Source organism: Pleurodeles waltl, chromosome 4_1, assembly GCF_031143425.1.
Source record: "Pleurodeles waltl isolate 20211129_DDA chromosome 4_1, aPleWal1.hap1.20221129, whole genome shotgun sequence".
NCBI classification, from domain to species: Eukaryota; Metazoa; Chordata; class Amphibia; order Caudata; family Salamandridae; genus Pleurodeles; species Pleurodeles waltl.
In genome coordinates this window covers 473,410,180-473,434,225 of record NC_090442.1, presented here as the reverse complement: position 1 = coordinate 473,434,225, position 24,046 = coordinate 473,410,180, and the positions used below count along the sequence as shown (strand labels likewise).

The following is a 24,046-nucleotide window of genomic DNA, read 5'->3' as shown; positions in this document are numbered from 1 at the left end:
GGGGTAGCCTGCTTGAAAGCAACGAAAAAGGGGCAGTTCTTTCAGTGCTTAATTTGTAAATAAAAAAGGTGCCGGTGCCCAAAGCCCTCATCGTAAACACGCGGCTGCTGCAATTAAATGTGCGAACACGGAATACTGAGGCAGCGTAATCCTGAAGCCATGTCGGGCCTCTTCAATCCATTTAAAGCCACTCCCTGCCCCTTCAGCTCACCCCTGCAGCTTCCTACTTTCTCTCATTGAGCCGCTTTTTTTTGTTTTTCTCTTCCTCCGTCCTTCCCAAATGTGTCTTTTGCTCGCAGCAAATGCTTGAGGCAGAAGACTAAGCGCCGGCCCTCACAATTAAGTGCAGGTGCTCAGCACCGGAAACAACAAGCACAAATTAAGCACTGAGTTCTTTCTTCCTTGCAGTGCTGTCCCTTTGGAAATCTTTGAAATCACAGTTAAGGATATATGGTGATGATCTTAGTTTCAGAAGTGCCCTCAGCGCATTTCTGTTCCCAGTGTACCCGTTCCATTTTTAGGCTAACTTAGTCCACATTGCCTAAAAACCCGAATGCAAACATGCTTTATAATTTCCAAATGCAAATCACTCATGAATAAATGCATTCCAAAGTGAGCTTTCAAGGCACCCAAATTATTGTTTCCTGGTCTATGCTGAGTATCCCAACTTTCCAAAGAGATTTTTACTGTCTGTTCCGGATTTTTAATCCTTTTTGATACGCTGCAACAAACAAGAAAGTGGTGAAATGAATGTTTGACTGCATCTCAGCATTTGACGATTGCTCTGGCTGCATTCCAGACCATTATTTTTCACACACACTGTCACAGTTATCAGAGAACACCCATGTGCATATTAGTCTTGGTCCTAAAGCAGGACCTCTGCAAATCAGTTTTGGTACTGGACCAGTGTTGGAAGGTGGTTTATTAGTAGGGGTTTTTAGGTACCCTCCACTAGTACTAAGTCAACAATCACAATATGAGGTCATGTCAAGGTCTCAGTAAATAAATCTCTTGCTCAGCCCTTGGTAGCTGGCAACGAGCAGGCAGGCTTAAATTAGGAGACAGGTGTGTAAAGCATTTAAAAACACCAATACATTAAATAAGTAAGACTCCACACACAATAAAAATTCAACACCATTTTGTAATAATAGGACTATTTTAATGATTAAATGCCAGAAAAATGACAAAAATCCACTGTTGGGAACCAGAGATATGAATATTTAAAGATTAAAAGTAAAACTAGCGCTTAGAAGCATATAGCGTTTAAAGGGTTAAAAAAGGTTGTGCTGGACCACGATAAAGTCAAGGGTTCCGGCTGCCTGCAATGTAGTACTTTTAAACTTGCTTCCAGTAGTGTTAGTTGATGCAGGAAAGTGGTCCACAATACCAATCCAAGGTTCCAGAATCTCTGAGTTGCTCCTTGGGATATTGGGACTACAAATCCCACAATGCACCTAGCCAAATCCTTACAAGTCCACTGAACGCTGTACAGCTGGGCTCTTCTGGCAAGAGTTGATGCAGGTGACTCTTGGTAGATCCTTTATATCTTGCACTTGCAGGGAGTCCACTCCTGAATCCTTTAGAAACCAGGCAAAGTCCTCTTTTGTGAAGCCCAGAGTGTGCAGCAGGTGCAGTTCTTGTGAGTGCATTCCTTCTTGGTGCAGATCAGGGGTTCCGCAGGGCAGTCCTTCTTCTTATTGTTTCCCGGCAGGGATCTTTGGGTGTCTACAACACCAATCCAAGGGTATAAAACCTCTGAGATGGTACTTTGGATGTTGGGACTACGTTTCCCAGAATGCAGTTGGCCAATTCCTTCCTGTCCGGTTGGGGTCTTCCTGATGGAGATGGTGTAGGTGAAGCTCTGTTAATTTGTTGCTGTCAGAAAGCCCACTCCTTCACTTCCTGAAGCCAGGTAAAGTCCTTGGAGGTGCAGTTCCTCAGTGTGCAGCAGGTGCAGTCATGCAGAGTGCAGTCATTAGGGGTGCAGATAAGGGTTCCAGCAGGGCAGTCTTTCTTCTCCTTGTAGTTTCAGGCAGTGTTCTGAGTTGCTGGGCAACTCTCCCATATTTATTCATTGTTCCTGGGCTGGCAAGCTGAGGGACACCCTTGACCAATGGAGTGTAGAGTGCAACCCTGTGGGGTGATCACCTCCTGCGAAGAGCGACAAAAATCAGTCCCGGAAGTATTATCCTACCAAAATCCAAGATGGAGAAAGGCTCTCCTTGGAGTTAGGATCTGGCTAATCCATCCCACTGGTATGACCTTGTTAGACTTGGCCTGGTCTCCCCTAACCTTTTGCCTCTGTTTCCCAGGTTGTTGATGTGTGTTGGACTCTGTTTTTGATACTCAGTGCTAATGTGCAAGTGCTCCTATGTAAAATGTGTATGTAATTGGCTTATTCATGATTGGGCATATTTGATTTACTTGTAGACCCTAGTCCAGTGCACTAGAGGTGACCAAGGCCTGTAAATAAAATCCTACTAGTGGGCCTGCAGCACTGGTTGTGCCACCCACATAAGTAGCTCTGTAATCATGTCTCAGACCTGCCACTGCAGTGTCTGTGTGTACGGTTTTAAACTGTAATTTCGACTTGGCAAGTGTACCCACTTGCCAGGCCTATACCGTCCCTTTTCTTACATGTAAGACACCACAAGGTAGGCCCTAGGTAGCCCCCAGGGCAGGGTGCAGTGTATGGTTAAGGTAGGACATATAGCAATGTGTTTTATATGTCCTGACAGTGAAATATTGCTAAATGCGTTTTTCACTGTTGTAAGGCCTGTCCCTCTCATAGGTGAACATGGGGGATACCTTTAAATATGATTAAAATGTAGATTCCATTTGGGAGCGGATAGACATGTGTAGTTTGGGGTCTCTGAGCTTACAGTTTTAAAATACATCTTTTAGTAAAGTTGATTTTGAGACTGTGTGTTTGAAAATGCCACTTTTAGAAAGTGAGCCTTTTCTTTCTTAAACCATTTCTGTGACTCTGCCTGTTTGTGGATACCCTGTCTGGGTCAGTTTGACAGTTGGGCTTGTTGCACCTCACACTAGACAGTGACACAAAGGGAGCTGGGGTGTAGTCTGCATTTCCTGATGAGCCATCTGTGCTAGGAGGGAGGGGAGGAATGGTCACTCACACCTGAAAGGGCTGTGCCTGCCCTCACACAATGCAGTCTCAAACCCCCCTGGTGAGTGTCTGGGGCCTGGCCTGGGAAAGGCAGGATTTCACATTCAAGAGAGACTTTGCTTTGAAGTAGGCTTACTTCAAAGGAGAAAATGGTATAAGAAGGGCACCCAAAACCACAGACTTTAGAACACTTCGGGAAACCAAGAGGAACCTCTGCCTGGAGAAGAGCTGAAGAGCTGAGAAAGAAGAGCTTCCCTGCCTGTGACTGTGCTTTGTAGAGCTATCCTGCAGTTGCTGCGTCTGCAGAGTAAGAGGGCAAAGACTGGACTTTGTGTGCCTTCCATCTTGTGAAGATCTCTAAGTGCTTGATTTAGAGCTTGCCTCCTGTTGTTTGAAGTCTCAGGGACAGCAAAGACTTCTCTCTGCCAGCACCTAGAGTCTCTGGAGAGACTCCTACTCTGCCAAGTGGTGCCCATCCAGTTCCTGGGACCCTGGAAAGAGAAGCTGGCAGCCTAAGAGGGAGAAATCCAAGCACAGAATGCTGTGCGGGGAAAAGTTCTACGTGACTCCGATCTGCGGCTGAAAAATTGACGCTCCGCCGGCTTTGCAGCTGAAAATCGATGCTCACCTGCAACGCGACCAAAGAGTCGACGCACGGAGCTGGAGAAACAACGCACAGCATCGCGGACGGAGGCTGGTGAGATCACAACCCACGCTGTGTGGTTTTTGGATCATCGTGCAGCTGGATTTCTCACGCAAACACAGCACGGGTGTAAAAACAACGCAAGGCCCGCCCGCCCGGACCGGAGAGTGCTGACCGGATCGACGAGTCGCTCTCCTGCAGAGAGAAGAAACGGCGCAACCCAACGAAAGGAGAACGACGCAAGGTCTCGCTTGTGAATGAAATCGATGCTTCGCAAGCCCCTTTTGACGCACACTCGACCGTGCAGGGTTATTTTTGACGCACCCATGGTACATTTTCACACTAACAATGTTTCTGTGGACATGAGGACTCCTTTTGCATTTTAATTGATAACTTGACTTGTGTATGGTGGATTTTTGTCGTTTTGGTTCTTGGTTTGTTTAGATAAATATTTCCTATTTTTCTAAACCTGTGTTGTCATTTTGTAGTGTTTTCATTGAGTTACTGTGTTTGTTGATACAAATACTTTACACCTAGCACTCTGAAGTTAAGCCTACTGCTCGTGCCAAGCTACCAAGGGTGTAAGCAGGGGTTAGCTGAGGGTGATTCTCTTTTACCCAGACTAGAGTGAGGGTCCTTGCTTGGACAGGGGGTAACCTGACTGCCAACCAAAGACCCCAACCAACCAAGATTCACTGCTTCGCACCAACGCGCCTCATCTCCACCACTCTGCAGCAAGGACCCAACACCTCTGCTCCTCCAACAGTTAGGAGCGCACCTGCCTGACATCCCAGCAATTAATCTGCCCCATTGCATCATGGTAGATGTAGTATCTTCAAAAAACGAACTCCATTAATTTTTAAATATTTCACCTTTATGTAGGTACAGCCTTTACTGTGCATCTCTGGACACATGTGTTTCTGGGTTAGTCCCTTCTTCAGCAGAGAACATATTTGCGGGGTGCTGGGAATGCTGCCATAAATCACCCGGTTTCAGTACCTCTTCCCTGGCCTGCTGGTGCCTGCTCCAGAGCTCGTCAGCCCAATAGCTCAAGGGAGCCTTTAAAGTCACAAACAGTTAGGAGCGCACCTGCCTGACATCCCAGCACCTCTGCTCCTCCACCCTGCAGCACCAGAACCGACGCCGCTTCGGATCCAGTGACGCTGCGATCCCCGACTCGGTGCACCAGCTTGTTTTCACACTTCACTAAGGTACGGTACCTGGGGATCTGCGTGATTCCGTGACCGGTGCCATTGGTGTCGGATTGTTGGGAACGACTCCATCATGATGCCGTGATACAACCTCATCAAAGCATTTGTGTTTCTATGTGCTATTTTCGAGTTTAATCTTAAAAAAATCATAATTTGACTTGTGTATTTTAGATTTTTGTCGTTTTGGTCTTGTTTTGTTTAGATACATATTGGCTATTTTTCTAAACCTATTTTGAGGCATTTTGTAGTGTTTTTACTGTATTACTGTGTGTGTTGGTACAAATACTTTACACATTGCTTCTGAAGTTGAACCTGCCTGCTGTTGCCAAGCTCCCAAGGTGATGGGTGGGGGTTGACTGAGTGTGATTCTCCTTTACCCTGACCAGAGTGAGGATCCTTGCATGGACAGGGTGTAACCTGGCTGCCAACCACAGACCCCATTTCTTACCGACATAATTTCCCTACCCCTCTGCTAATCTAATTACTGGGGCTCCCATCTGGCTGAGGTGGCAGGATGTTGGGGTGAGCGTGGGTCCTGTCCTGTCATTCCCTCTTTGAGGACCAGTTTGGCTACCCAGCCCCATTCCTGCCTTATGCTCTGCAGCTTGCAGATCTCCACCCACTAGATGTCCCTTTGTCTCAATGCAGGCCACGTCACACCTCATTAAGGCAGCTTGGCTCAGCCTGGCTCATCAGAGAAGAGCTGCTAGAAGACTGGATTTTGGCTCACAGAAAATAAAGTTCTATAACTTATTTTCTGTGATAGTTGTAATAAATCTAACAATGGCAAATTGTTGAATTTATTCTATCATTTTAAGTCCAAGAATGAAAATTGTAGCTCTTTTCTAGTGATGGTTATACTTTAATAATGTTTTCCTATTTGAACAAAGGGAGCTCCTGTGCTACAATGGGAAAAACGAATTTGGCAACATTCCCCTTACCAGGGCATATAAAACACCTTTACTAATGTATCTGCTTATAGTTACAAGGCACCCCAACCATGGGGCACCTAGGAGAGACCTTAGGGGTGACTTGTATGTAAAAATAAGACAGTTTGAGACTTTGGAAGTACCTTTAATTCCAAAGTCGAATTTGCATATAAGCATGGCTGCCTTCAAAATGACAGTAGGCACCACAGCATTTCACACTAAAGTGCATTAAATCCACAAGGCCTCTAATCCTCCATGTCCTGTTATATTCTAGGGAATTACAGGTAGGTTGTCATAGCCAATTAAAATTATGTCTAGTTTGCATATCCCTTTTAAACAGAGCACTGGCCCTGGGTCTGGATAGCAGAGCCCAGGGCACAGTCAGAGTCAGTAACCACGAGCATCACTCACAAATATGTGAGTGATTGGGCAAAAGGTTGACCTTTTCACAGCCAGGACATTTATCTTGAGTTGCATGGTGGTGAATGAACAGTTGACTGTAATTCAGCCTGAGTGATCTCCAGTCGCTGAAATTAATGAATTCCTTCCATCATCTTGCTGTTTGTTGCAGCATGTGCCCTAAGTATGATGGGTATGCCAAGACCTGCCTCCCCTGTTCATTGTGCCACAGGGCTGAAGCTATACTTCACAAATGAGACCTAAGTATGTTGAAACCACTCCAGAATTGCTTATGTCCCCATCTCAAGGGGTTGTGGCCTGGCATTTCAGGCAGGTCTATTTGTTTCAGAATAGAAGCAAGACTGATTTCAATGTTGGAGGTCTCTCTCTAGGGTGGTATAGTGGGTGAAAATGCTGGTCTGGAATGCAGCTGGAACAATCGCAGTGGCTAAAATTAATTCAAGCATTGTTGGCATCACCTTGCTGTTTGTTGCAGTACACTCCATAAGTGTGACTTGAATGCCCAGACATGAGTCCCATGCTGACTGTTATAGGACTTCAGCTTTACCTCACCGAAGACACCTAAGTAGGGTGAAAGTAGATTGGGGTTGCTTGTGTTTCTGTCTGAATGGAATCTGGCCTGGCAGTTCAAGCTGGACTGGTCTGTAGTACAGCCCCAAGCAATCACTAGTTACAGAGATTATTTCATTCATTGCTTACATTAGGTTTTTATTTGTATTTGTAGGATCAAATAGGAAAAACACATTATTCCTGCATTGGGAGAACTAAATATGCTTTACGTCTCTAGAATTGATATTGCCTAATGCTTACCCTGTCTCTTCACTCACATTAGCTTTCATTGCCTGTGTGGCACCCAAATAACTGTCCTGTTTTGTTATTGTACTTATCTAGACAAAGCTTTTGAGACTTCACTGTTTTGTATATTAAGTGTTTAACTTTTTGTAGAGCTCATGTTCATACTGAACAATACAGACACGTAGAAAAACGATTTTAGCATCCGAAGATGATTATTTATTAATTTGTTAGAGAATACATGGATGTACAGAAAGAAATGTGCTGCGTTAATAAAATATTAACAATGGATAGACCCCACATGATTCTCTAAAGAACCACCAGTAGCCCACGTTTCCCATTTCTATTTAACATAAAGGCACATGTAGGAAGAGAAAAATAGAAATAAGTGAGACTGACCTTAAAAAATTTAGGTTATCCAAAGAGTTCCATTGGGTTGGTCACAAAAAGAAAGCCATATCTGATAGCCTCACAGAGCCTGTTCCATTTTTTAAATTATCCGACTTCCTTCAGACATGGTTGTAACTAGGTTTTAAGCATGCATACAGAAAACGTTTCCTGCAGGCATGACAACAGGTAATTAGGGATAAGACAAAAGTGTCAAGAGGTGCTAGGAGCAAGTCAAGAATACTTGAAATAACAAAAGGCAAAACTTTTCTGTTCAGTTTAACAAACCAGAACCTCCATTCTGAAGGATTAATCACAGTAAATATCTTAAAGGCTACGATGACTCAATTTTCTGTATTCACCACAGCAAATAATTCTCCCCATATTTCCTGCCTATGCACCACTCGGTTGCTGTAGGGTGGTCTGCTGTTCTGCTTCTTTCATAAGAGTCACATGTGAAGCATGCTGTTGTCTAGGTGGCTTGGCCTGTGCTATTCAAAGGTATATAATAAGCCGGCGACGTGCTCAAGTGTTCAGATCAGCTACTAGGCTTGCTGTCTTTTTCGTCTCATTTTTCAGGCAATGAATGTGTTGTTATGAAGGCTTAAACTTGGAGAATTGTGTATCAAAAAAATTGGAGAATTGTGTATCAAAAAAATTGGAGAATTGTATTGATCACATTTAGGGTTCTTTAAAAAGAGGTTGTAAATTCGTGTTTTTTTAAAAAATAGGGATGTCACTTTGATGGGAGCCAGAATCAAGAATAACCTAGTATTGTAGCTGTAAGAGTGAAAGGGGTAGTTTTGAAAACACTAAGGAGAACGCTTTCAAAGCTGCCTTATGGATTTTTCTTAAAAAATAATCATATACTATGTTATGGTAATTTAATTTTTTGGCAACAGGTTTTCTGTTGTAAACTTAACAAATAACTGTTGTGATCATTCACTAAACTGTATACTCCAAGTATTTAGTTGCTCGAATAGTTTTTCTATGTTACCAATTTCTATTTGGGACCTATTGTCATTTGTTGAAATGGACTATGTGACCAATGTTCAGCCTTGCACAAATGGGTGCATAATCTAGTATAATGGTGCATAGTCTGATATGACTTATTTTTCTATGCTAAATTGCCTATTTCTTATTCTTCATATTAACTAAATCATGAAGGCTTTGTCAACGTGTCGTACACGATCACTGTGAAAGTTTTAATTGTGAATCATCGGGGTAGTTGCAGCCATTTCATAACACATTAGTGTACCTTTCCTCAGTTTTATTTGGGAAGATTGTCTTCTAAGACTAGACATCGATTAACATTATCAGGCTTCCCAAACAGCTGTAGACGGTTCTATAGCACATATGTTAAACTAAATTAGTTAAAACTTCAGTTTCGAATAATATGTGAATGTTAAAGAGAATGGAGAATGCACAGTCCTTAACGTCTTCTGGAAATATATTAATTTCCCAGCTACTGTCGTGTTGTGCCCTTTTTCCCTAAGAGGCCAGCCGTCAAATTATAAATGCATTCCCATTCCTCTGCCTCCTTGTTCCCCTCCAGGGCCAGTCAATAGCACCATTGATCCATTTTTACCCACATCCATACACATGGACACTTAACTTGATTGCCCATGGTTTCTTTCTCTCTTTAGATAAGGACTGGCTCCTAGAGTTTGACGGTTTTCTTTACCTAGGCCTCTGGAGAACCTCTGCTGCAGAAGCACAGATGAATGTCTGACTAGGAGCAAGAGTTTGGCACTGCTGTTTTTTATTTCTAGAAGCTGTGAACAAGTGACTCTAGAGGATGCTAGGCTGCTGTCTAGCTTCAAAGAAGTGGAAGGTATCCTGCCCATAGGATGGAGAAGTGTTGACACCTGACCAAGACGACAAGGTGCACGTCCTCCACTGCGGTCGCAGTGCCACCATTGCAAGGATCGACTTCAACACATCGCCAACTGCGCAATACATCAACTTCGTTCTCAACTTATCATCGCAGCTGCGCGGCTCAAAACTGATGCATCGCCTTCCTTTGTGGACTGACAACAACACATATCCTCACCTCTACCCCGCATCTCATCTTTGACGCTGATGCAACTAACGTACTTTGCAGCAGGACAAGGCTGGTCTCGGTGTCTGACTGGCAGTCCATCATGGTTTGCCAGAACTTTTGTCTTTATTACGGTCCAGCGCGACAAGATATCCCTTGTTGGTGCTTTTTCCTTCTAAGCGCTATTTTTCAGTTTCATCTTTAAAAGTTCATAACTCCTGTTCTACTAATTGGATTGTCTTCATTTTAGTCTTGTTTTATTTATTACATTATGCTCTGTTTTCCTAACCAGATGTAGTATCTGTTTGTGCAGTGTTTTCCCTTTTAAGCCTGACTGCTCTGTGCCAGGCTACCAGGGGGTGAGCACATGTTAATTTAGGGTGTGTTTGTGACTTACCCTTATTAGACAGGGTGCATACCTCTGCCAACCAGAAGCCCAAATTCTAATAGTTTATATAGCCAACTCTTTCATCATGATTTGGAGGAGGAATATAGGGACACAAATGGTTTCAAAAATGCAATGTGAATGTATGCATGTTTTACTTTAGATTTGAAATATAATCTACCAAATCATGCTTGTCTATCAAATGTGCAGAAGATTTAATTTGTGAGGCACATTATAAGGTTGCAGATCACCAGAATGACCTTGAATAATTTTGTCCTGTTCAGGTCCAATTGTGTTTTCCTTTGAGCTGCAAGAATCCTTCTTCCTAAGAAAACGTATTATTTGCATATTGTTAGAAATAGAGTCTTTGGTTGGCATGCAGGTTACCCCCGTCCAAGAAAGGACCCTCACTCTAGTCAACGAAAGTCACACACAATCCAAATTATCCTGTGCCCACTCTTTGGTAGCTTGGCACTGAGCAGTCAGGCTTAACTTAGAAGGCAATGTGTAAAGTATTTGTGCAATAGATCATGCAATAACACAGTATGACACCACAAAAATACACCACACAGTGTTTAGAAAAATATAGAATATTTATCTGGATAAAAGCAGGTCAAAACGATCAAGATTTGATAAATACACATTGAAATATCACTTCAGAGAATGATAAAAAGAGTATTTAGTGTTTAAAAAACAACAAGTGTCTCTTGCAAGCACAAAGTACCTGGTTTGGGTTCAAATTCTCCGTAAGGGACCGCAGAGGGGGAGATGTGTGGAAAACTGGGAGGTGTGCATCGGTTTCTCCGAGCGCACACAGACGATGCGTCAATAATTTTTCACACCGGGAAGGCTTTGCATCGATTTCCAGCACGCGGACTTGGAACCTTTTCGGGTTGCAGGGTTTTTGGACACCCCGGGGACGATGCAGAGAAATCCTGGGCATACAGGACGAAGTCACAAGAGCTGCACCGATCTGGTGGGCGATGCAGGGAAATTTCTGTCACCCGACAGGCGCTGCGTCGATTCTTCTCGCAGGAAGTCAGGCTGCGTCATTCTGGCTTGGCTATGCATCGATCCAGTGGGCCGTGCGTCGAAGTTACGGTCGCAAGGCTGGCACTGTGTCAGTCTCCTCTTGGGGAGCTGGGCTGCGTCGTTCCGGTTCGGCGTGCAGTGATTTTCTCACCACGATGCAGGCTGTGTGTCGTTTCTGGCAGGCTGTGCATTGAATTTTCGTCACACAAGGAGTTCTTTGCAGAAGGAAGTCTTTTTGGTCCTGAGACTTCAAGAAACAGGAGGCAAGCTCCATCCAAGCCCTTGGAGAGCACTTCTCAGCAGAGCCAGAGGGAAGCAAAGCATCAGGGCAACAGCAGGGCAGCAGTCCTTTGCAGAAAAAAAGTCAGGTGAGTCCTTTGGGCAGCCAGGCAGTTCCTCTTGGCAGGATGCAGGGTCTGGTTCAGAGTTTCTTCACCAGGGTTATCTTGTCAAGAAGTGTATGAGTTAGTAGAGTCAGAGGCTCTGTTTAAATACCTAAATGTGCCTTTGAAGTGGGGGAGACTCCAAAGAGTGGCTTAGAAGTGCACAGGGTCCCCTTTCAGTTCCATCCTGTCTGCCAGGGACCCAGTAGAGGGTTTGGCAGTCCATTGTGTGAGGGCAGGCCACTGTCCTTTCAAATATAAGTGTCAAGCCCTCCACCCTCCCAGCCCAAGAAGACCCATTCAGTATGCAGATGTGTGCAGGTGTGACTGAGCATCCTGTGTTTGGGGTTGCCTGAGTGAAATGCACAAGGGAGCTGTCAAGTAACCTAGCTAGACGTGGATTGTAAGGCACCGAAGGATTTAAGTGCAGAGAAATGCTCACTTTCTAAAGGATGCATTTCTAAAATAGTAATATTAAATCCAGCTTCACCAGTCAGCAGGATTTTGTATTACCATTCTGGCCATACTAAATATGACCTTGTTAATCCTTTCAGATCAGAATCTACTACTCAAACAGTATATGAGGGTAGCCCTAATGTTAGCCTATGAAAGGAGCAGGCCTCACAGCAGTGTAATTTAGGATTTAGGACTTAGGAGTTCTACATTACCAGGACAAATAAACTACACAGGTATATGTCCTGCCTTTTATCTACATAGCACCCTGCCCTATGGGTTACCTAGGGTCTACCTTAGGGGTGACTTATATGTAGAAAAAGGGGAGTTTAAGGCTTGGCAAGTACTCTTAAATGTCAAGTCGAAGTGGGGGTGAAACTGCACACACATGCCTTGCAATGGCAGGCTTGAGGCATAGTTAAGGAGCTACTTATGTGAGTGGCACCATCAGTGCTGCAGGCCCATTAGTAGCATTTAATCTACAGGCCCTGAGTACATGTAGTGCACTTTACTGGGGGCTTACAAGTAAATTAAACAAGCCAATTGGTTATGAACCAATGTCACCATGTTTTAAGGGAGAGAGAATATGCACTTTATTACTGGTTAGCAGTGGTAAAGTGCGCAGAGTCCTAAAACCAGCAAAAACAGTATCCAAAAGTGGAGGGAGGCAGCCAAAAAGTTTGGGGTGACCACCCTAAGGCTGTCAGATCTAACACATATGTTCTGTAGAAAACGAAATAAACTGTTCTTGTGTAAGTTTATTTCTCTCTTTACACAATTTGACTTCTGTAATGCACTTCAAGGGCTTATTGGGATTTTCCTTACCTGCATCTTTCATATATTGTACCCGTGCATACATGAGAGATTTATAGAAGCTTATAGGGTCTTCAAAAAGAGAATCATATGGTGCTGTTTCAAAAGAAGTATCTAAATTGTTGAGAAATGTAATGTTATGATGGTTCCAGAGGAGTCCAGCATTTTTCGTTTGGATATCAATTAATCCAGTACGTGTTTTTAGTGAACTATCAGTGTTTTTCTCAAGAGGCAGAACAATTATCATTCATAGAGAGGCACAATCACGGATCATTGTGTTTAATACATTCATTTTCAGGAAAATATCTTATACTTTATAGGTAATTATCATGTAATTAAAATGATTGAAGATCCCTTGGGGGGCGAACTTACCAGCCTTTGCTTGTATATTGGGTTAAACTTGTGCATTTAGTATTATAGCACCCAGTAGCTCACCCAAAAGAAGATTTCCGCGGTTGTCTGCTCTACAACTGGGACTCTGTGAAATCAAGTTTCCTCCCATTCAGTATTCACGAAAACTTGACTTACTGGAGTTTTTAGCAATTAAGTCTCCAGTGATAATAACTCAAGTAGTCCTCTATCTATTGTGCATTTTCTTACACTGAAATGCATTAGTGAATAAACTGTTATTCTGCTGTCCTAGAGGTATATAAACATTAAAGAAAAGCAAAGAACAGCCCACTATTTCATTAATCATTAAGAAATCGATTCTTAGCACTGAAGATGTTTATTGTAACATGGAATGAGACGAGTGTTCCATTAAAAAACCTGTCGTAAGTAAAATACCTGTACCACCTTTTGACGAATACCTAAATATGTTTACTATAGAGGGTAAATCCGACTCCCTAGTTACCACCTTTTGGGACAATACTTTATTACGTGACTCTTTTATTACCTGATCATTTATGATTTATATTAAATATCTAAAAACAGAGCAATTTAGTTTGTAGAAGATGAGGGAGCAGGGGATACCTGCAATTTATTTATTAAGACATTTGGGACAGATTCTTGCGGAGAAAAGTGTTTTCAAGTGAGTAAATATGATCATTTTTTTGCCCTTTTTTTCTCCTTGGCTCCATTTACTCATAAGGGCCCTCCTACTTGGGCCTTTAAGTTTTTTCCTTTTTTTCCCCTTTTCCACTAAAGATGATTGGCATTGACCTGAGAGAGGAAGAGAGCTGGGTAAAGATTCCTTGTGTTGACCTCCTTTAATATCATCATTTTTTATAGAAAAGAGAATAGCAGATAATGTTTCCAGCATTTGGTTAAAGTTAAATGTTGCCCTGTGGCACTTGTAGGACTTCAGGGACGTGACCATAATGTCTTGGAGGGTGAGTACTGTTGTCTAGGAGGAACTCCAGAGTATTAGAAAGATACTTCGAAAGGGAGAGCAGTACCGTCAAAGAGAGCTGATGTCTCTCTTGGTGGTGGAGTAAGTTCCTTTGGCGCTTCTGTGACTTCTTTTGAACTTCTGTGTTAAATTTGATCATTTAAATCTATATCCAGTAATGTATAATCATATTAAGCCAGATCAGCAGGCAATTTGTCTGCATTCTTCTTGTGCACTTCCTCTACTTTGTTCTGATTATCAACCATTACGGATGTGATGGGAGCTAGTGAAGCAGCCAATGAAGGTTCCGAAAAACTTGTTGCAAGACTTTGCAGCTGACAATACCTTGTGTGTCAAATAGCTCACCTGGAGTTACAGCCTGCTTTTCCTCTCCTATACATGAAAAAAATGACTGAATTTGGGGCAAACCAGTCAATGCGCCAATATATAAGGATAAAGACTTTCTTTGGGACAGATTTAAGCTTTTGGGAACAATTGTTCGAAACTTGTTGAAATACTTGGCAGCTGCCAATACTGCCTCTACTGGAATTATGGCCTGCTGTTTTCTCCAATATTTGAAAAAAATGACGGAATTTGGGGCAAGCCAATCAGTGCTCCAATATGTGAGTACTTTCTTTGCACCATTTCCATGCTTTTGGAGCCAACTGATGAGCAAGCTTATTTCAGGACTATATTCCTGCTTCTTAGAATTTTTAGTAGTCATTTTTTTGCTTCAATATTGCCCCTGACTTTTCTCGAGCGGAGTGGACTATAGCCTTTCTGTTCCTGCCAGATGCTAGATCCGGGCGCTATACAGATTGTAGCCCCGAAAATCTCTGGCTTAAACTCTCTTAAAATAGTCCTGATTTAGACTTAAATATATCCATTCTTATGAAGGCCTTTTTAAAAATTCTGATGGCGGTTCTTAATTTATCTAATTGTATCCACAATAATAATTTATCTAAAGCTCATCAAAGCATTCACATAACAAAAGCAGAGTTAGCTGAGGTGGAGTAGTGAAGCAAAGTCCCACATTGGCTATAAAGAATGTGCTTAGGGGAAAATCCTACTTAAGTAGTGGAGACGATGATGGTCATCCGGTATTGCCCTGGTTATTTACCTGTAATCTTCATTACTCGGTGTCCTGGTCTTCCTTGATGCAGTTCTTATGCTTGAGATGCCTCTCCTTTCTGGCAGAACCGATTTCCCTAGCTGAAGCAAAACATTCTCCCCCAAGATGGCCATTACCCAGGAGCCACTGTAAAAGGGAGGAAGTAATGATGCACATCCTGTAATATACCACACACATGAAAAAAGGACTGGAAATAATCAATCACCATGACCGGGGTGGAGGACGGGACTTAAAACTGCATCAAGGAAGTTTGGGACTCAGAGAAATGAAGATTACCAGTAAGTAACCTTGTCTGTCTTCCTGGATGCAGTCCTTATGCTTGAGACAATCCTCAAGCAGCCTATTGATTATTTACAGGCACCAAAGAGAAAAATAGTGCATCATAGAGTTGCTTAATCAAACTGAATGTATTATATTATACAGGTAATGATCAGAACCATAAAAACTAATAGAAATGCCTAACGTATAGAAAGAACATGATCCCCAAAAGAAGAAAACTGTCCACCCCATTGCAAACAATAGTTGGAATGAAAAGTGTGATAGGATTTCAAGAAGCAGTAGCACACACATCCACACATCCTCCAAGGGGACTCCCCTAAAGACCTCCCAAGAAGTAGAAACCCCCTAGTCGAGCGACGACGTACCTGTGGGAGAGAGGGCGAAAGTGAAACAGGATAAGCTCTGATGATTTCAGACTTAATTCACCTAGAAATGGTAGAATTAGAAGAGATCCCTTTGGAAAGCCAAAAATAACAAAAAGAGAATCTGTCTTCCGAAAGGAAGAAGTATGTTCCAAATATATTGACAAGGCCCTGCAAAGGTCAAGAGAATACAAAGTTACTTCTATAGCAGAAGAAAGATCAGGAAAGAAAACATGGTAGAACAATGTCCTCCGAGCAGTGAAACTGAGAAGGAACTTTAGGCTGGAAAGTGGGTCCTGGTCGAAGTTGAACCTTGTCTGAAGAAATACAGATAATAAGGCACCAATTTCTCCCACCCATCTTCCTGAACACAAAGCAACCAGAAAAACTACCTCCTCTGTAAAAAAAAAAATTGAAAGGAACCAAATCCAGTCGCTCAAATGAAGAACTAGTCAAAGCCTGGAAAACCAAAGGGAGATTCCATGGAGGAACTGGAGAATATGAAACCGGTCTCTGAAGAAAGAAACCCGGAAGGACCTGAGATGTTAAAGTAGCAATTACAGAAATATCACCCCCACCCCACCTCCTGGAAGGCCCGAATAGCTGCCCACTGGGCTCTAAAGGTAGGAACTGCCAAACCCAAAGTGAAGCCATCCTGCAGGAAGTCTCAGATCCTCAAAGGAGCACGTGAGACTGTATCCCTCCCTCCATCATTTATCAAAGCGCCCCCAGTGACAATCTATGATCTGCAGGTTGAGGGTTTACTGGACAAGTGGATGGTATTATCTACATTCTCTGAACATCCCTGAGCCAATAGAGTCACCCTTCCAGCAGCCAAACCCCCAGATTGAGATGCTGTAGGGAGGACGGTACCAGGATTGGTTGACTCAGGGGATAAGGATGAAGAGCAAACACCCAAGCACGACTTGAAGATAACTGAAGAAGCTGAGGGAACCACAGATTACATGACCACGTGGGAGCTACTAGAAGAATCTGAGCGTTGCTGGCCATAACCTGCTGCAACATTCTGGGTATCAAGGGAATGGGAGGAAAACTTTACAGGAGAACCCCTTGGCTGGAGATCGAAAGAGTATCTGCCGCCCAGGTCCTCTGAGATGGAATTATGTAGCAGAAGCGGTGGGAGTAGGGCATTGCTCTCTGTTGCAAATGGGCCGAGCCATGGTTCCCCGAACTTCTGTGAAATCTCCTGAAATACCCTGGGAGAGAGCCACAAAGAGACTGAAGATGGAAACCTCTGGCTACGTTGGCCGGCAGGCCAATTATCCTTCCTCAGAAGATAAACTACCGTCAGATAGAGAAGATTCCATTCTGACCACATACCAAAATCCCAGTAGAGGAGAAAGAGGGAGGGAATCATCCCCCCTGGATGACACAGAGAAGATCTTGTTACCTGGTTGTCTGTATACACACACCCTGACCTTTGATTGATGGGAGGAAATGAAACAGAGCGGCTCAAACTACAGACAATTCCTTCCAGTTGGAGGAATGAACGACTCTTCCCTGTTCCACACCCCCGGGGCAGTGAGATTCCCCATGACTGCCCCCTACTGGTATCAGTTGAAAATGATCACAGGGGTCAGATTCAACCAATGGCCCTTGTCGAGGTTGCCTGGGTTCAACCACCACTGCACTGCATATCTGGTGAGTGATCAGAACCTGTCCCTGAAGTCCTGGGAAACCAGATTCCAGTTCTGTAGAATGTGATGCACAATGGGCTACAGATGCAGACAGCTCCAAGATATCAGAGCCAAAGTTGATGCCATCTCTCCCTGACTGGAGACTTGGATGTGTCGAAAGTGCTGAAATATATCATATTAGTTTGTCTCTCCGTGCAGGAGCCAGAAAGACTTCTTCTAAGTCCATTCTGAACAGAGCTCAGATAAACTGAAGAGACAGGCAAGGTTGTAAGTGTGATTTGGCATAGTTAAGCAAAAACTCCTGAGTGTGCTGCAACAGGACACAAATGTCCTTGATGCTTTAGAAAGCCTTAGAGAGAGAAGGAGATACAATTAACAATCCAACGAGGTAAGGAAACACCAGAACACCTTGAGTATGTAAAATACCCACCAGTGGAGCCAGAAGCTTGGTGAAAATTCTGGGAGCTGATGCCAAACTGAATGGAAGAGACTGAAATTGGAAATGCTGGCCATCCACTGAAAACCTCAGGTAGTGCTGATGAAAAATTGGAACACGTAAATATGTGTCCAACATGTCCAAAGATGCCACAAACTGCCCCTTCGTCAACAGGGAAAAGATGCTTTGAGAGGTGACCATCTTGGATGTCCAGGGAACCAGAAAGCAATTCAGTGCCTAACACAGACTAAAGGTCCCCTGATACCTTGTGCACCAAGTATAGAATAGAATAAAACCCTTGCCATTGCTTGTTTGTCTGAGAGACATGGACGATTGCTTGCTTGTCCAGAAGTTGCTGAATTTGATTGAAAAGATCCTGGTGATGGATTGGATCCCTTGGAAGTGACATTTCACTGAAGAAGACCCCTGGGGCTTCTGAAAACTACAACTGATACCCCCCGAAACGACTTGTAAGGCCTTGGCATCTCAGATGTCCTGTTGCCACTGTCCTCTGTGCTCCAGAATGTATCCACTCCCACTGGAGAGGGTCCAAGGTAGTCATGTTTTGGGAGGGTTTGCTGCAGAGGGGGATTGGAACAAGAATTTGTCTGGACTTGAGGTGCCCCAGCTGCGACCTCTACCTCAAAAGGGCTGGTATAAACATCTTGCTGATCTTCAAGGAAAAGTTATTTTAAATACAAAACCCCTGCCATTATGACATGGACAGACTGGTGCCAGCAATTTATTGTTCTCTACTGACTTTTTAATAATTTCCTCTATCTGCTGTCTGAAACGTTTGGGAACTTCAAAGGGCAGTTTCATCCAAATAGCCTTTTGAGCAGCGTCCACCTTCCAATTGCGAATCCACTAATGCAGACGGACAGCTATAGCAGCCACAGAAGTAGCTGCTGTAGCAGCCCCCAAAGTAGCTGCTGACGCACATAACTTGTCGAAAGATAAATCAGAAACCAAAAGGACCTGCGGCTTCATGAGAGACAAAAGATTCAAACAAACCAACCCCTCAGACATGCGCTCAGCCAAAGCTTGAAAGTCTTTAAGCAGGGACTGAATAATATATGTGGTGTAAGTATTACCACAAATGGAGAAGTTAGCTGCAGCATAACAATGCTTCACTGCCCCATCAATCTTCCTGTCCACTGAGTCCGTCGGGGAAGCGTCCTTTGAAGCCAAATTTCCCTGAGTAGACACGCCCGCATCAAATTATCCCCTTTGGCCACAGATGTAAACTTCTTTTAAAATTTGTCCACGGATCACACCATGAAAGAAATCTAGGGGAAGAAGATTTGTCTACTTCCTTCCATTTATTAGACAGAATCCATGTAATAGAATTTTGTAAGGGCACAATCTCAGGCTCCACCTGCTGATAATTAGCCAAAAAATCACCCTCATCAGCTGATGTGCTTGTTGAGGGGAGACTCAAGTTCTGTCTTAGGTGTTGCTAGAGCTCTGCCAAGTCATAGACCTGAACATAACAACCCCTATGGCTCTCCTCCTCAGGATGCCCTTCAGGTTCATCCAGATCTTTCCTGGGAATCTTAGATGGTGGTTGTCCCTTTTCGACCTTAAAAGCAGCTTCTACTGCAGCTTTGATCTTGGCCTGCAATGACTGTAATGAGATCTGAAAAGAAGGCCCAGCTTCCTCCTCTGAAGGCACCATAATAGCACCAGCCACAGCAATATCAAACTCTGACCTCTGTAGATACCAAAACATAAGGCAAGAAAATTATTTTACTTCCTACTTTATACATCGTGCTATAATTCCTGATATGCTTTGTGGGGGGAAAACAAGGCTAATTAATTTTTGCTTTGTGAGTGCCATCAAGAGGTAATTAAAGGTCCCACCTGCTATAGCAAGGCGATACCCAAAAGCACACAATGCTTACTAAGCGTGTGGAGTCCCCAAGCCCAGCCTGCTATTGCAGAACGATATGGATGGGGGACTCGGATCAGCCTGATCAGCTACGCTGGAGTGCGTGTTCCCACACCATACTAAAGCATGAAGCTACAGGCGAGTGTTCTCTACATATGCTATCATACCACGCTAAAGCTTGTGGGCATGCATGAGGCTTGCCCACTCAGTGATAATGGACCGACTCCCTCAGAGCAACTCAGCCCAACTACCCCCACAACCTGAACCAAGCAGTACAGAACTTCATCGACTAGATCACCAACGCCACCCACCAAATTGCTCCCACCAAACAAGCCAAAGGTCACAGACCAGCAAAATAAACCAAATGGTACACCCTGGAACTTGGCAAGATGAAACGTAGATGGAAACAACCTGAGAGAAGATGGTGCACCAGAAGGAATGAAATCGACAGAGCCACTTTTAAATCAGCCCTCAATGACTACCACCAACAGATCAGAGCAGAGAACAGGGACGCCCTGACCATCCAAATCTATACCAGCGCTAACCGAACAAAGGAACTCTTCACCATTGTTAGAGTTCACCTGCCCCACAGGCACCAGAAACACAATTCCCGCTTCACAGAAGCTCTGCGATGCATTTGCCCAGCATTTCCCGAAAAAAAACAAATAACAACCACTATAACTGACCACCCGCTCAACGCCTGGAAACAACTTAGTGAAGAAGACACAACTGCCCTTATGAGCTCCATCCACTTTGGAGCACCCACTGACCCCCTGCCCCCACCGCCTCTTCAACCTCAGAAGAGACAAGATCTCCACTAAACTCTCTACCATTATCAAAGCTTCGCTAACCACGTCCTCCTTTCCTGACACCTGGAAACACGCGAGGTTAGACCCCTCCATAAGAAACCCTCAGCAGACCCCAGCAAACTACTAAACTATCGACCCATCTTATTGCTCATATTCCCCACCAGAATCTCTGGAGAAGGCCTTCAACCTCCAACCCACTGAATTCCTGGAGAAAAACAACCTACTATACTCTTCTCAATCAGGTTTCAGAACCAACCACAGCACAGAGAAAACTCTGATCGCTGCTTCAGATGACATCCGCACCCTACTAAACAGAGGAGAATCCGCCTCCCTTATCCTGCTCGACCTATCCACCGCCTTCGACATAGTTTCCCACCACACACTCTTCCACCACCTGCGTCAGACAGGAATAATCAACAAAGAGCTCAGATGGATGGCATCCTTCATAACAGGGTGCACCCAGAGAGCCCCTCTCGCCACCCTTCACATCACAAACCAAGCATAACTTCTGCGGCATTCCCCAGGCCTCGTCTCTCAGCCCCATACTCCACAACATCTACATGACTTCCCTCACTATCATCATCAGATTTCATGACATCAACATCATCTCCTGTGCTGCGGACACCTAGCTCGTCCTATCGCCCTCTGCTGACCCCACTTCAACCAAGATGAAGTTCCACAACTCCATGAACAGTGTCTCAGTGTGGATGAAGGACAGCTGCCTAAAGCTGAACACAGACAAGACAGAAATTAACATCTTCAGCAAACACTCCACCCTCTGGAATGATTCCTGGTGGCCGGCTGAACTCAGCCCCATCCACACACCGAAAGACCAGGCCTGCAACCTCTGCATCGTCCTAGACAGCAAACTCTCCATGAGACGTCAGGTCAACCCCTTTGCTTCAGTCTGCTCCCACATGCTTCACATGTTGAGAAATATTTTCAAGTGGCTCCCCGTCAACACAAGAAAGACAGTTACTCATGTTTTCATTACCAGCTGGCTTGACTACGGCAATGCACTCTATGCAGGCCACCCAACTCATACAAAGTCTCCAATCGATACAAAACACAGTTGGAAGATTGGTTATTGAGATGCCCAAGAGAGCCCACATCTCCCAGCACCTGAAAGACCGCCACTGGCTCCTGGTCCCAAAGAGATGCCACTGCAAGCTCCTCACCCCTGCCTACAAAGCCCTCCATTACCAACGACCCCCGTATCTGAACCAGCACCTGCACTGCTACCACTCCCACAGGAACCTCCGCTCCACACACCTGGCCCTCACACAGATCCCTCACACACACTGCTGCCGCACCAGAGGGCACTCCTTCTCCTATCTCGCCTCCAAGGCCTCAAACGCCCTCCACCTCTGTACCGCCTATTTGCTTACCGAATTCAGTAAAGGGCTCAAAACCTGACTTTTTGAACGAGACCTATTTCAAGTGCCTGGATACCCTTGCGGGTGACACGCCACACTCTACAAATACTTGATTGATTGATTGATTGATTGATTGATAGCAGGGCGAAGGGGCTTGAAATATTTTTAGAAAACACAAAGTTACCAAAAGCAGCAACCTAAATTAAAAATAAATACAATATAAATATGACCGACTTCAAGTCCAATGCTGCATTGTAGGGTCCGATGTCACAGGGTGCAGTGTCAGGAAAAAAAGAAAACAGGATGTTCATCAATAGTTCTTCCCTTTTGTGGTGACTCCTGGGTAATGGGGGTTATCTTGGGGGAAACATTTTTGCTTTAGCTAGGGAATTGGTTCTTTCGGAAAGGAGAGGTGTCTTAAGCGTAAGGACTGCATCCAGTAAGACGGACAAAGAGGTAATGCAGTGCCGTTCTGCTGTAAACTTGCAACCACACTGGGACATGCAACCTGCAATCATACAGCCATAAGCACACGCTCAAGTATATATGCAGTCTTAATAATAATGTCTTCAGTCGTTGAATTCTCAATCTTGGAAGTTCATGTAGATGTATTGTTCCGAGTCTCCCAGCTTTAGCCAACACGTCTTCGTCGTACTCACAACTTCATCAGGGCTGTCATTTGCCTGGGTGATATCCACTAATTTCAGTGCGTATGCATTTGGTGAAAGTAGTACCCACTATCTAACTTATTGTGGTGATTGTCTGATTTGAAATCTAAATGTTAACTATATCTGGATCTTGAAAGCTCGATCAGATTTTTTTTTTAAAGTATTCTTGAGGATAACCACCAGCATGGTACATTTTTGTAAAAATTGCGTCACATGCGTTACCCCATATTTTTCACACAGACTAATGCCTTTTTTCTCCTTAATGCGAGAGTGCATCAATACATGAAGCCGTGTCCCCTACCCTCAGGCATATAACGAGAATATTTGGATCGTTATGTTTGTTTCTTTGTAGTGCATTTCTAGCGGACGATATGAATTGGTGAATGTTCCATGGAACTTGAAAATAAAGATGTAGACATTCTCGCATATTATCTCTTTTACACGTGTGCTGTTTATTAAATCCATATTTTGCAGTTTTAAAGTGGGTGTTGATTAAAATACTAATAAAACCTGTAGCACGTACATCACGAATAATACTTTCATCAAGAGTTCAACACTTTGCTTTCATGTTGTTTCCCAGACTTATTCTTTGGTAATGTCCTCACCACCACAAGAATGTATTTGTGTGATTTATTCTTCTAACTTTTTTTTGTGTCAATGAATAGGGAAATTTACGGCGAAATATCCTTATATTAGATTTAAAAAGTTATAAAACGTGGTAGCTGCTTTGGTTCTTGAGTTGATTATTTCAAAGCTAGATCTAGATTCAATCCCATCCGGGCACTAGCTCAATTGGGATACGTACTATTATCTATGGAAGTGCTGGAAGTAAGACTAGATGCAGCAAAAGTAAGTTTGAGAACAGAAACATTTGTCCACAAACTAGCACATTTCAAAGCACTACTGAAGTGTGATGCTTAAACTGGATTCACCACTCATTAGAAAACAATTCAGATGGCTGTCTCACAAACATCTCACACTTTCATTGCATTGAATTCTCACCTTACCCACTCAGTTGTTTGTATCTCAGTTCCAACACCCGATGCCATCAGCCTAGGTGTTACAGGTGTGAAGTCAGGCTCGCTACTTGATCTTGGTCCACATCTTGTTTTGGCCGTGACTTCTCACATTATAGCCCCCACAATGATAGGGACCTACAAACTCTTGCTTATGTTTTTTTTAAATCATACAATAACGCCATATAGAACCACAAAAATACACCACACAGTGTTTAGAAAAATATATAATATTTATCTGATAAGATGCAGGTCAAAACGATTAAAATGCAATAAGAATATGTTGAGATATCACTGTAAAAGTGATATAAAGTGTCTTAAGTCTTTTAAAAGCAGTCAAAGTCTCTTTCAAGCACAAAGTACCTGGTTCATGTGCAAAATCTCTGCGAAGAACCGCAGAGAAAGAGATGCGTGGAAACAAAGGGGGTGTGCGTCGATTTCTCGGACCGCACACAGCAATGCGTAATTACATT

General features: G+C 43.6%; 1 protein-coding gene across 2 annotated transcripts in view; it reads left to right on the top strand.

The window, feature by feature from the left end:
* The window catches only part of METTL25 (methyltransferase like 25), a 624,891-nt gene that overhangs the window by 223,426 nt on the left and 377,419 nt on the right, over positions 1 to 24,046 (top strand). The window lies entirely within an intron of this gene.